This window comes from Mauremys mutica, unplaced genomic scaffold, assembly GCF_020497125.1.
Source record: "Mauremys mutica isolate MM-2020 ecotype Southern unplaced genomic scaffold, ASM2049712v1 Super-Scaffold_100331, whole genome shotgun sequence".
In the NCBI taxonomy this organism is placed as follows: domain Eukaryota; kingdom Metazoa; phylum Chordata; order Testudines; family Geoemydidae; genus Mauremys; species Mauremys mutica.
This window is the reverse complement of record NW_025423316.1, coordinates 596,918-609,940: the sequence shown is the minus strand read 5'-3', so window position 1 is coordinate 609,940 and position 13,023 is coordinate 596,918. Positions and strand designations below refer to the sequence as shown.

At 52.6% G+C, this 13,023-nt stretch overlaps 1 long non-coding RNA gene and 1 other non-coding gene across 2 annotated transcripts; both read left to right on the top strand.

Annotated features, from left to right (window-relative positions):
• The first annotated feature begins 599 nt into the window (after positions 1 to 599).
• On the top strand, positions 600 to 3,564 carry LOC123360921. Its single transcript, XR_006576091.1, has 4 exons — positions 600 to 769; positions 1,406 to 1,502; positions 3,319 to 3,416; positions 3,537 to 3,564. It is a non-coding gene; the product is annotated as an uncharacterized LOC123360921 (long non-coding RNA).
• Positions 3,565 to 11,432: 7,868 nt separating this feature from the next.
• Positions 11,433 to 11,506, top strand: TRNAT-AGU. The gene has a single exon. It is a non-coding gene; the product is annotated as a tRNA-Thr (tRNA).
• Positions 11,507 to 13,023: the final 1,517 nt, after the last annotated feature.

The window sequence follows — 13,023 nt, the reverse complement described above, 5'->3', positions numbered from 1 at the left end:
GGGCTCAGACCCCCAGTTCCAGGCACCAGGCCCAGCCCCTGCCGCTCCCCTGCCCCGGGAGCAGCCCCGGGCCTGTGGGAGCCGGGCTGGGGGGGGCACAGGGCAGAGGCAGCGCGGAGTGAAAGGGCTTCACCCCCCCCCAGCTGGGCCTGGGGGGCAGCAGTGGGGGGGCGGGGGGCTGAGCTGCCTGGGAGCAGCCCCACACGCGGCAGCCTGGGGCCACGGGGCCGGGCGATGTCCCATCCCGGGTGCGCAGGGACCCAGGGGCGGCCCCAGCCTGTGAGTTGTCGGCAGTTCAGGGGCTGCAGCCTCGTCACCCACCCGGTCACTGTCTGAACTTCAGAGCAGCCCGGGATCCACCTCCCCCCCTCCCCGTGGCCCCGCCCCGCTCCCCCCATCCCCCCTCCTCTGTCGCTCCCCCCCCCCACTCACTTTCCCCAGGCGGGGGGGGGCAGGCTCTGGGCTGGATTAACATGGGGGCGAATCAAATCAGGCCATGTCCCTGTGGGGAGGGGGTTTCACTTGTTGATAAAGGGCGGGGGGAGCCCTCAGTGTCTGTTTGATTGTGTCTCTCTCTCCTCAGGATATTGGGGTTGAGTTTCCTGGGTCAGGCGCTGCTGATTCAGAAAAGGATTAGACATTTATATGGACAATATCATCTTAACTTCGCTGGTATACAAAATGTAGAAGGGATATAAATCCTCATGCTTCAGGATATAAGCCTACCACTAACTGATGGGGGTCAGGAAGAAACGTCTCCTATGGGCAGGTTAATCCATAATTGTTTTTCTATGGGGTTTCTCAAACTTTCCTCTGACACAGCTGGGCCTGTGACTTGCCCTGAAAAATAGATCATTGGTGGGCCTTTATATTAGGAGGCTGATCATTTTTTGTTTTACAGTAGTGTTTAGCTGTCCCAACCAAAATTCAGGGTCCCATTACAAAAACATAGTAAGAGATTGTCCTGTGCCTCAATTACAAGCTAAAGAAATAGACAAGATAGGCAAACAGTAGGATAAAGAATTATTAACCTCCATTTATAGATGGGGAACTGAGGCAGAGATGAAGGACCAGATTTTCAAAGGTATTTAGGTGCTTAAGATGCAAACAGATGCTTAAAGGCGCTTTTGAAAATCCCACCAGCAGGTTAGGTGCATAACACCCACCGATTTCAATAGGAGTTAGGTGCCAAACCTAACTTAAGCACGACTGGTCTATTTCCTGTTCCAATTTTCACCAAAACCAATATGGTTCTGCTCACTGATGCCTAGAATATTCCTGGAATTTTAGAATTGATTGGATGTGGTGTTCACAAGTTCATGTTACAAACAGAGAAATGCCATCAGGTAGAGTGAAGAACTCACATTACTCAGTAAACAAGTTTTCAAATGTTTTCCTCTCACAGATCATTTCTTCAGATAAAGAATATTTCTTCTACCAACCTGCCCTGCCTCACACCTACAGTACCCCGCAGCAACAAGAGAGCTCAGTGACGTGAAAAGGTAATTTTAGGACAGGATTAAGGGCATGCGTGCAAACCAAGTGGTTTAAAAGTGATGGGTGCAGTCAGTCATTACATGGTGATGTACACAGTCTGTGACATCACACTCCATTACCAAGGACACAATTGTGACATCTCGTGCAGAGAAGTGTAAACAAGAAGTGGGCAGCATTATCTTCTGCAAATATAAACAACTTGTTTGTCGGAGTGATTGGCTGAATAAGATATTATATTATGCCCATAACATCGCAGGCCATAGATGGTCAAAACACCTGGCTTTATGGTCACCACTGTGGTGATGGCACTTTAACATCACTGGTACGTGATGGTCAAACCTTGTGGGATTTTTCCTTATATGGACACTCAGAGCCACAAGTAACAGGTGACCCATCTCAGGCGAGTAATAAAGAGATTGTGTGACACACCAGCCAGCCTCTGCCTATAAAGGCTGGAGCTGCCAGTTTGGCTCACAAGCTCCAGAAATCCCAACAAGAACAGGCTGGCTGCCTCTTGTAGGCAAGCCTTTAAAGCCAGACGCCTAGCGTGATGGAAGCAAATAGAAGGCGCAGCAGCTTTGACAGGTTAGATCACAGGGACCTCTGAAAGGGAAGGATGGAACTAGGGTGACCAGATAACAAGTGTGAAAAATCGGGACAGTGGTGGGGGGTAATAGGAGCCTATATAAGAAAAAGCCCCAAATATCAGGACTGTCCCTATAAAATGGGGACATCTGGTCACCCTAGATGGAACATTTTTACAGTTCTTGGCAATAACAGCACAGTTACAAAAATTACCATTAGCAATAACAACAAATTCATTGCAGGTGTCCACCTACAATCATTTTTGTCATCATGCCACACCTTTGGCTCAATACCATTGGGGTTTGGGCCTTTTAGGGTTAACCTGTGGCTTCCCTTTGCAAACTTAAGTTCTCTCTTTCCTCCTTGTTCTGAAGGATCAAACCCTGATTTTTCTTGCTTAACAGAGTTCACTGGCTGATGGGGTGGGCTCTCTTTGCTAACAGCTATTAGCAAGTCTTTCCTCTCCCTGCCAGCCAAATAATTTGCATCAACACAGAAGCACAGGCTGCTCACTTAAAGAATCAGAATGGAAACATTCCTGTTCCAACCCCATTGTCTTCACAACCAGCTGGCCAAACACAGCCACTTGGTTATAGAGCTGCTCAACTTTCTTATCAGCTCTTACTCCATCTGAGACCTTTTCAAAGGTATCCACACTGGAGCTTTCAAAAGGAAAGTCAGTGGATTTTTACATATCTTCCTAACCAGTCTTTAAAGGGTTAAGTCAGTCTGTGAGTTAATTAACTCTTTCTGGCCCTGTCGCCTTCCAATGAGATATTATATTACACCCAAAACGTCACAGGCCATATATGGTCAAAACAGCCCTGGCCAGGCTGGGACCAGGCTAGGCCTGGGGCGCTCAGCTGGGGCCAGGCCGGAGCCGGCGAAACCAGGCCAGAGGGAGCCGCTCAGCCAGGAACGAGCTGGAGGGAGCCGCTCGGCTGGGCTGGGCTGGGCCTTGCGGTGCCTCCCTGGAGCCCTCCTCACGCTCCTTTCCCCTGGTACAGCCTTTGTTCCAGCTCAGGTGGTAGCTAGTGGATTTCTCATGATGGCTGCCCCATTTGTTCTCTTCCACCCAGATACAGATAGAAAAGTGATACATTTATACAAATAGGATGACCACACTCAGTAGATTATAAACTTTGTAATGATACCTTACAAGAGACCTTTTGCATGAAGCAGAGTCCAGTCACTTTATATTCACACTCATTAGCATATTTTTATAAAATCATATAGAATGGAACATGACAACAGCGAAGACGACGACAGCAGAGACACCTCCGAAGAAATGCGCTAGAGCCCTTGGGCCGTCACGCTTCAGGAATGTGCGTGAGGTACTAGGATACCTGGAGATGGGGGGTGTGATGCTGGCCATAGGTCAGTGTTGTGAACCTCCAGTTGCTAGGCTGAGTTTATCCATCCCCTGGCAATAAAACATTGTCTTGTTTTCACAGCCACTTTCGATCTCCTGGCTTCTGCCCCCTACCCTGCTGGCAGGGCATTGTGCAGCACCCTTTCCAGCCCACCTGGGTGCAGGAGACCGAGGAAGAGAGCATCTGCCTTCCAGCTCCATCCCATCTAGAGCAAGTGAGTGGAGGTCTCCAGAGCCATCGCCAGTGTGGTGGGAATGGCCCAGCAATAGGGCTCCCAGCCCTTCCCTTGCAGGAGATTGTTCCCAACGTTGAGAGTCTTTGGGGAGGGCAGAACCTGCCAGGTGCTGAACACCCACAACCGCAAGCAGTGAAATCAGTGGGAACTGAGGGCGACTCCTCCCTCCTAGGACTGGCACCTTGTGAACGAACTTTCATTGAGGACTGTCCGGGTTCTGCTCTTTCTCTGGCCTGGGAGGGAGCGGGGCCTACTGGGGTGGAGGGAGCTGCTTGTCCAAACTAACGGAGAGCCCCATTGCTCTGAGAGGACGAGACACTCCCAGTATCACAGGGCCCCATTGGTGAGGGGGAACATTGGGAGCAGCCTGTGCTGTGAGCTGCTGCCAGTGCGTGTGGACGGCAGCCCCCCTGCCCTGGGGTGTGGTGAGGAGGAATTGCCTCAGCAGAGGGGACGTGGACAGGGGAGCAGGCAGGCCCGTTAATGAGAGGCTGCCTTGAGCCCAGACTCATGGCTGTTCCCCATTCAGTTCCAGGATGGAGCGGCTGAAGCGGATGCTGAGGAGGAAGGCTGGGCAGGTGGCTCTGGAGCCAGTAGGGAGCAGCGTCCGTCTTGCCCAGGAGGAGAGTGGCCCCTCTGTCCCCGCGGGCGGGGAAGAGGCCGGTGGGCAGGCAAAGCGGAGGAGCTCTCTGACCTTCTGGAGGAAGAGAAAACCACCAGCTCCCTTAGCAGGCCCTGAGGCATCTTCTGGTCCCAAATGGAGGTGGCCCCGAGTGATGCTATGTAGGGACCCAGGAGAGGGCGGGAGCCAGGCAAGGTGGCTCTGCAGCTTCCTTTCCAGGAAGCAGAGGAGGCAGGAGCCCAGCCCCAGGGCCCAGCAGGAGCCATCCACCAGCCTGGCCACCGAGGAGCCTCCAACCAGCCCAGAGCAGGAGCTGGGCGGCTCCGGCATGGGGACCAGCAGGTTCGCCTACTCCCGAGGGGCCAGCAGCTCCTCTGTGGGTTCTGACAGCCCTGAGGTTGAAGGCTCCCTCTGTGCAGGTGAGGGGAGACCCTGGGGACAGGGGGAAGGACGGGGGCAGTGGGGGACTAGGAACACCCTGTGCCCATTGGGTCACCAAGGCGCCAGGACTGAGCCACGGGAGCCCCACTAACACCAGTGGGGGTGACACTGCCACACCTTGTGGCAGGGGATGCTGGGCAGAGTCGGGGGAGCTCCAGCCTTCCCTGATGATGTTGAGGAGGGGGGCTGACAGCCACGGGGCCCTGAGGCTGATGGGTCTGAGGGTGTCTCTGGGAGGGGCAGGGTGGGGCCCTCTATGCCATGGGGTTCCTTGTTGAGGATGGGGGACATTGAGCCATTTCTCTGCACTGCATCCCCCCAGTGGCAGCAGGGATTGTCCTTTCTCCTTCTCTCCCTGGTGCAGAGACCCCCAGTGCCCAGCAGCAGTGGGTTGAGGAGGAGGAGGAGGAAGAAGAGAAGGAGGAGGAGGATGTGTCCCCTGAACAAGACACCATCAGGGTCATCCAGAAGCACCTCCAGGGCAGAACTGAGGTACAAAAATCCCTCAGCTGCGCTGCCCCCGAGTCTGTCCTGCCCCTTGTTCCATCCCCACCCACGCAGGGGGGTCTTGTCCCAGAGAATCCATCACCCCCAATGGGGGAAACTTCTCCCCTGTTACCTGGCACCCCAAAGTGGGGGCATTTGTCCCACGCAGGCCAAGGTGTCTGCTCCCCGCAGACACTGTCCCAGTTACAACCCCAGTCTGTTCAGGGCGACACTGGTTTCGGGAAGCGGGGCGGTTTTCCCTGTCCAACTCCATGGGGTTCCTGAGCCGTGGAACTGGTGTAGGTGGGTTGGGGAGGTCCCCACCTAACCCCCCCCTCCTCTTCCCGCTCACCCACTCCTAGTTGGTGGAGGACAGGGTCCAACAGCTCAGCTTCCTCCATGCTGTCCCACGTCTGTGCTGCTTGGCACAGCAGCAGGAGCTGGACTCTCTGGAGCCCCAGGTCTCCAAAGCAGCCCTCGTGGAGAGCATTGCGGTGAGTGAGACCCCGTGTCTGGCCCCTGGGGCGAGGGACCCAGAAATGGGAGGAAAAGTTGGTGGGGGCCAGAGGGGGAAGCAGAGGACAGTGGTTCCTGGGGCTGAGGGCTGGGGAGCAGGGAAGGGAGAGCTTCTGACACCGATCGGGAGCTGGCAGTGGGGGAGTTGTCAGACCGTGTCTGCATCAGTCCACGAGCATTGGTATTTTCTTGAAATTTGTCAGACCAACCTAACTAACACCTAACCCACATTTGAACCTCTTCACACTCTTGCTCATTCTCAAGGTCTGCTTTGCCTCCAGACAGATCCGTTGTCTTTCAGAACAGCCTTGCTCTTTCTGTCTGTTTCACTCACTGAGGTGTCGGAGTAAACACTCCCCTTCCTTCTATTCTCAGACAAACACTAGTATTAACTGTTTGCTACTGATTTGTGGAGTGGAAGATGCCATTTCTGGGGGATTGTTCCCAAGCTGCAGTACTTTGTGTTCAAACATCTCCCAGCTTCCTTGGTGAAAAATAACACCAGGTTTCTTTGCAATATACATGAAAGAAGAAGACTTTCACCCCAGATGGGACTTAAACCCACAATCTCTGGCTTAGGAAGCTAATGCCTTAGCCATTAGGCCACGGGGGCTCTAAAGAGCAGTAGAAAGAGGGATGGAAATTCACTCTCATAATTACACATTCCTCATATTCACTCCGAAGCCAAATACCCCATTTAATGGCCTTACAGAAACGTCTGCATCCCCTGGCAGCGAGGCAACTGGGCAGGTCGCTGACAGAGCTGAGCACCACCTTTCTGCCAGCCATCTTTAGAGAAGAACCCCACCCTGGAGTCACCCCTCCCTCCTTCAGCACCTCCACGGCTGTGGCTCTGAGTGGCAGTAGGATGATTAGGGGGCGAATCCTGGGCTGGAAGGGGGGTAAGGTCGGCCTGTAAGGAGTAACCAGGTGGGGCAGACTCAGGGGGAGGCTGTGGGCTGCTGGTTGGTTGTTGGGATCCGAGCTCTAGATCGAAGTGGCACAGTGACCTGACCCCAGGGATATAGGGCCGACATAGTGACCCCCTTACTGGCGTCGGTGACCCCCAAACCCTTGTTACTAAGGGCATTGAGGAGTCTCTGTCTCTTAATAACTTCTGGGAGCTCCCCAGCAGGCTGCGGGCGTCAGCCGCCTCCTGACACACAGGTTGGAGCTGTGCCAGCCACCCCCTCGCTTGCAGGCCCAGTGTAAGAAGAAGGAGGCCTGGTGCTGGCAGAAGAGGGTTTTGATTAATCAACCTCTGTGTTATGGGCACAGAAGGGGAGTTTATGCTCCCCCAGGGATGCCACTGAAGGCTCCTTGTGGGCTCCTTAAGGTCTGCTGGGAGCTGTGATGTCCCCCTTTTGCCACCTCAAAGGCTCCCGCTTGGACACAGTGGGGTCACCCGCTGGCTGGAAGAGTGTGGGGGCCACGCCGCAAAAGCCTGCCTCTGAGCAGCCATGTCAGGGACTCGGGCTTAATCCAAGTGCAGAATCTTCAGTTGTGTATGTTTCGCTCCTTGGAGCTATACGGATTTTCGCTCCTGCCCAAGCGGCAAGGGAGAAGCGGAGGAGACAGGCCGGCCCGAAGATGCCTCCCTCCCACTTCCCTGTACGCTGTGCAAAGCTCTTGGCCTGCCTCATGCCTCGTCAGGAAAGCGCGGCCATGCGGCCCAAGCCTGAGTCACGTCCGCAGCCTGGCCCGCCCCGCCCCGCCCCGGCTGACGGCGCGCAGAGCCACGCGAGTCAATGGCAGGTCGAGTCGGGAGCCTCGGCTCTTTCCCCTGACAGCCACACACACAGCGCTGCCTAGCGCCCCCAGAGCCTCCCTCGTGTTCTCCCGCAGCAGCCGCCTGCCGGTGTGGGTGGGAAAAGGGGACCAGGAAGCACTGCGGCCTCATTCCGGGACAGGAGGCCCTCACCACGCCCAGGCCTGCCTCTTGCCTTCAGCCCAGGCAGCCAGAGGTGCCGGGGAGCTCCCTGGCAGGCAGCCGCTTGGCCTCAGCCACCTCTTGCCTCATGGCCTAGGCTCTTGGTGCTCTGCTGGTCACCGGCTTGCTTGAAGGCCCAGAGGGAAAAGAAACAAGCGCACGCGTAGCAGAGGATGGTTTCGATCCATCAATCTCTGGGTTATGGGCCCAGCACGCTCCCGCTGCGCCACTCTGCTGCTTCTTCACACCCTCCCCCTGCCACCTAGCCACCCCTATCCGGATTAGTGCCTTACACGCTCTCGCACTGGCAGAGAGATGCGCAGGCTGTCACTGAACTGAAGGAGGGAGATCACTTTTTGACAGGTTATGCCGCCTCTTAAAGGTGTTTGTCTGGCTGGCAGCCCTGGTTCCCAGGTGTCTCCTGGGGGAAGAAAGTTTCTGTGCAAAATATTAAAACTTTTAACAGAGAGGAGGGAAAGGCCATGGCCACATGATGGGGCCAGTATGTACCTCAACATGGTTCTTATATGTGGGATGATTCTGAACATTGACTGATCTCCACTCCCTTGGATTTGAAGAGATGTTTAGTTGTGCACTTGGAAACCTATAAGGCTGAAGTAATGTTATGGATGGTGACACTAAGATTGAAGGGTTTTTTAATGTTGCAGAAATTGTTAAAAACACTGAGCTTAAACTGGAACTGCCTGTTATTAAAGACTGGTTTCCTCACGTCAGTTCCATAAGCTCTGCTAGAAACACCCTGGGTTCTCTCCTGCCTTGGTGGGAACTGGAGGGAATCGTCCCCTGCTGCCCTTGGCTCCAGGCTGGTTTTTCTGGGGAGGGGACGTGGAATTGATTTGTTTGCTGTTGAGAAGGGAGCCAGGCCAGTTCTCAGGGAACGAGAACTCCCAGCATCTTCTTAGCCCAACCCAGGCTGCTGCCCTGTCCCAGCCTCTGTTCCCCTGGGGGCCCTGCGCGTTTGACTCTAGAGCAGGCCGGGAGCAGCAGCTGAGGCAGAGGACAGCCTGAGCCGGGCAGATAAGAAGGAGTTTAGCCAGCAAAAAGGTAAAATGGCAGGGGAGTATTACCTTGGACTCGACGGCATTTCTCCATTGGTCTGTCTGCTTTGGGGCAGGGACAATAACACATCCTGCTGCATTCGTTATTTCAAAGGGCGGTTTAGGATTTTCATTCTCACACACGGTGCACAAAGCAAGACTCAACCTTTGGCGAAAACTAAACAAGCTGCTCACAGATTCTGTCAGCCCCAATGAGCCATTTGGTGTGAGAACTCAGACCTGCCCCGTCCCAGAGGAAGGGGTGGGGGTCATCTGTGTGGGGACTGGAGCACTGACCTACCCGCTCGTAACTCCCAAACGTTCAGTAACTCTATTATCAGTGCCTGTGAGTGTTATTTAAACCATAAGAAAAACCACACTGGGCCAGACCAAAGGCCCATCTAGCTCTGAATCTTGTCTTCTGACAGTAGCCAATAGCAGGTGCCCCAACAACCAGTCAACAAGGCCACACTGGGAATTGAACCCAGGATCTCCTGTTTACAAAACAAATGCTTTAGCCAGCTAAGCCATAGTGCCTGTGAGTGGCTAAAATATACCGTCTGCCCACACCTGACTCCCTGCCATTGCCACTGGGGCCTGACAAGCTTTGCTTGTGTTTGGATTCTGCAAAGCAGAGGAGCAGGTGACGTTTTCCTTACAAGTTGTGTGTGAGTGAATCTTTGGCCAGGTCTGCACTGCAAAGTTCTTTCAGCAGAATTATATTGCTCAGGTGTGTGAAAAACACACAACGCTCTCTTGGTCGGCAGCTTGTGGCTGGTGCACACACTGCAATGCCACATCTGGTGACAAAACTGCCCTGTTTTGGTGGCAAAATAAAACGACTTTGATGAGAAGCCTAAAGCTTTTTGCAACAAACTTAAAGTGAGAGAGTGTCAGTGTGGACACTGCTGTTCATTATATCACCATAACTGGCCTTCCCCAGTATCCCACAATGCCCGCCATGAACTTGCCTGCTCTGCATTCCTGCTACAGAGCCATGGGCCGCTCCCCTTTCATAGCTCTGGGAAGTTCTGACAGCTGAGCCTGCTGCTCTGCTCCGGCAGCCAGGAGCAAATCACTGCCATGGATGCTGCTCTCTCCCACACTGTGAACACAGAGCAGGATGGTGGGAACTTCCTTACATTGGGGGGGCACCGGCATCCGAACTGTGATGCCTTCATGACACCCCTTCCCTCCAGGAGGCTCTTACCTTCTAAACAGGGATGTCTGTTTTCTAGTAAAATCACTGAAAGAGAAGGAGAAAACTCAAAAGAGGCTCCTCCTGGTGCTTATGTCCGTGAACCCGAATACTCTCTCAGTCCTCAAAGAGAGACCTGGAGAAGCAAAGCCACAGGGGTCTCTGACGTTTCCCTGGCCCCTCGCCCCTGTCCTGCCTGCCTGATGTCAGCATCTCTCTGTGAAGTCACCACCTCCCCACCAATAGTCTGAGGTCCTGCAAAAGGCCTTTGTGATGTCACTGCCACACCCCTCCCTTGCTGTGCTAATGTCCTGCCCCTGGCCAGGCACTTTGGAGGTTCAAGCTACTCCCTGTGGATCACCCCACTCAAGGAGCGTTCGTTCTAGGCAGCAAGCCGGCTAGACAGGAAAACATCAGATGCTGCTCCCAATGCTACACTCAGTTTTTCAGAAATTAGTAAAATTTATGGCCAGAAGGGACCATTAGAGCATCTAATCTGACCCCGTGCATTTCACAGGTCTCCTGTATGACACAAGAGCTACTTTTGGGGCAAACACATTCCAGAAAGGCATCTAGTCTTCATGAAATGACATCAGGAGATGGAGAATCCACCACTTTCCTTGGTAGCTTGTTCCTGTGGTGAATCATTCTCGCTGTTGAATATTTGTGCCTTAGTTGTAATATGAATTTGTCTCTTTTCACCTTCCAGCCATTGGGTCTTGTTATGCCTTTCTCTGCTCGATTAAAGAGCCCTTTAATACCCAATCTTTTCTCTCCATTAAGGCCCTTCAACACTTCAGTGAAGTCACTTTTCATTCATGAAGGACCCCCCGCCGCCGAATTGCCACCGAAGACCCAGAGCTGAAGAATCTCCGGGGGCCCAGGCCCCACGAGAATTTTCCAGAGCCCCCAGAGTTAGTGAAGAACCCCGCTCCAGGAGCCCCAAAACACTCTTGTGGGGGCCCCTGCGGGGCCCAGGGCAAATTGCCCCACTTACCCCCCGGGCAGCCCTGATGGGACCTGGAGCTACTGATATTTCAGGACTCCTGTGAAACCCTCAGCTGGTTGGTTTGCACTCTGCTCTTGGGACTCTCTCTCCTCCTCCCTCTCTGCTGCTCTCCTCCCCTAGACATTGAACCCAGCCGTTGCTGCTGCTAACACCAACTGGCAGAAGAGCCTATAAGCCCTCTGCCTGAGGGGAGGCCAATGCATGTGGGGGGCCATAAGTAATATGATATTTTCTGTCTTATTCTCTATCCCTTTCTTAATGATTCCCAAGATTCTCTTTGCTTTTTTGACCGTCGTTGCACACTGAGTGGATGTTCTCAGAGAACTATCTGCAGTGACTTCAAGATCTCTCTTGAGTGGCAACAACTATTTTTGGCCTCGTCATTTTATATGTATAGTTGGGATTATGTTTTCCAATGTGCATCACTTTGCATTTACCAACAAATCTGTCATTTTGTTGCCCTTTCACCCAGTTTTGGAGAAGGCACCATGGCTTAGCTGGCTAAAGCACCTGTTTAGTAAACAGGAGAACCTGGGTTCAACTCCCAGTGGTGCCTTGCTCTATAGCTTTCATCTCCTTTACTGACATTTTTCTGTCTTTCTAGGAAACAGAAGAGACCTCCCTTGACAATCCAAGTAGTTGCTTGTGAAGGAAAAGGCTTCTTTCCAGCAGAGCGTTGGAGAGAATCAAATCCTCAGTCTGGAGTTGATCAAAAGGCTATTGGCATTGGCAAGGAGGTTGCTCCGGCTGCAATTTGCTGTGACAGGAGATCCTGTGTCGTGCGCCCATGCAATTCGCTGGGGATATCTATGCACAGAGCCCCTTCTAGAGGGTTCTCTGCAGGGCTTGCAGGAAATGGAGAATTACTGTCCTTTCAACTTTCATGTTAGTGTTGATGAAAAATGGAACAGTTAGGGGAGAAGTCCCAGAGCGTGGCACCATGGCAGAGCTTGCCAAGAGAGCTGCTGGATAAAGAGCAGATTCAGGATCCAGCATCCAGTGCTGCCTTGCTGAACGTGCCTCCTCTTGTCACCTTTTGGTCAATCTTTTTTGTTAATGGAGAAGCCCAACTCTGGCTAGCTATAGAAATGCTTGCAAAAGAAACAGGTCTTTTTGCTGACAACTGTCAAAAGGAGGCTTTGGATAAACATGGAAACAAGGTCAAGGTCACTGTAACTCATCTTGCATGTGCAGCTGTTGAAGCTACAAAGCAGAGCACTAAGCACAGTATTATCACGGCTGGTCACAGCAGGATCTCTGTGTGGTGGGATCCGCGGGGTACAATCCCAAACTGTGGAACTGCTCTGTCCTCTTCTCTCTCCAGCCTGGGCTGTGTCTTACAATGCTGCACTAGTGACAAGCAGCAAAACCCCCTCCATGTGCTGTGATCACTCAGCCAACAACATGCAGCAATGCGCCCAACTAAGTTGCATGAATGCTATATAAGCCACTCCTCAATTATACATAGAGAGACACCAGCATATCTCCCCAGCCCTCAGCCTTGCACCTCAGAAATGTACCGTCTTACACTGCTCAAGACCTCTTGAAAATTGCAAGCTCATTAATTAATTCACCACTTCCTCAAAAAGAAAGTGAACATGCACCAGCCTTTTTAATCTGAGCAGCTTTCCCAAACACTTTGAACAATTTCACAAGTAAGTATAAAACATTAAAATAAGTTTATTAACTACAGAAAGATAGATTGCAAGTGATTATAAGTGTTAGGCAGAGAGGTCAAAGTTGGTTACATAAATGAAAATCGAATCTCAGTGTGACATTCTATACCTTTGGGGGAGCAGCTGTACCACCCATATTCCTCATTTTCATATAATCGTGATCTTACATATAGAGCATGACTTGTAAGGTATCAGGGGAAAGGATATGATCTGCTGAAAGGCATTTCTCTACCCATCTATGTACACCATTCATGCATATGACGTTATGAGAATTGTGCAGTGTGGTTGTCACTATGCTGTAAGTTGGGGGAATCAGCTATCACCTGCATGAGGCCACAGGAGGGGAATTGCTCAGCCTTGCTTGGAGAGACGCAGTGATGCTCACCTGTCTCTGAAG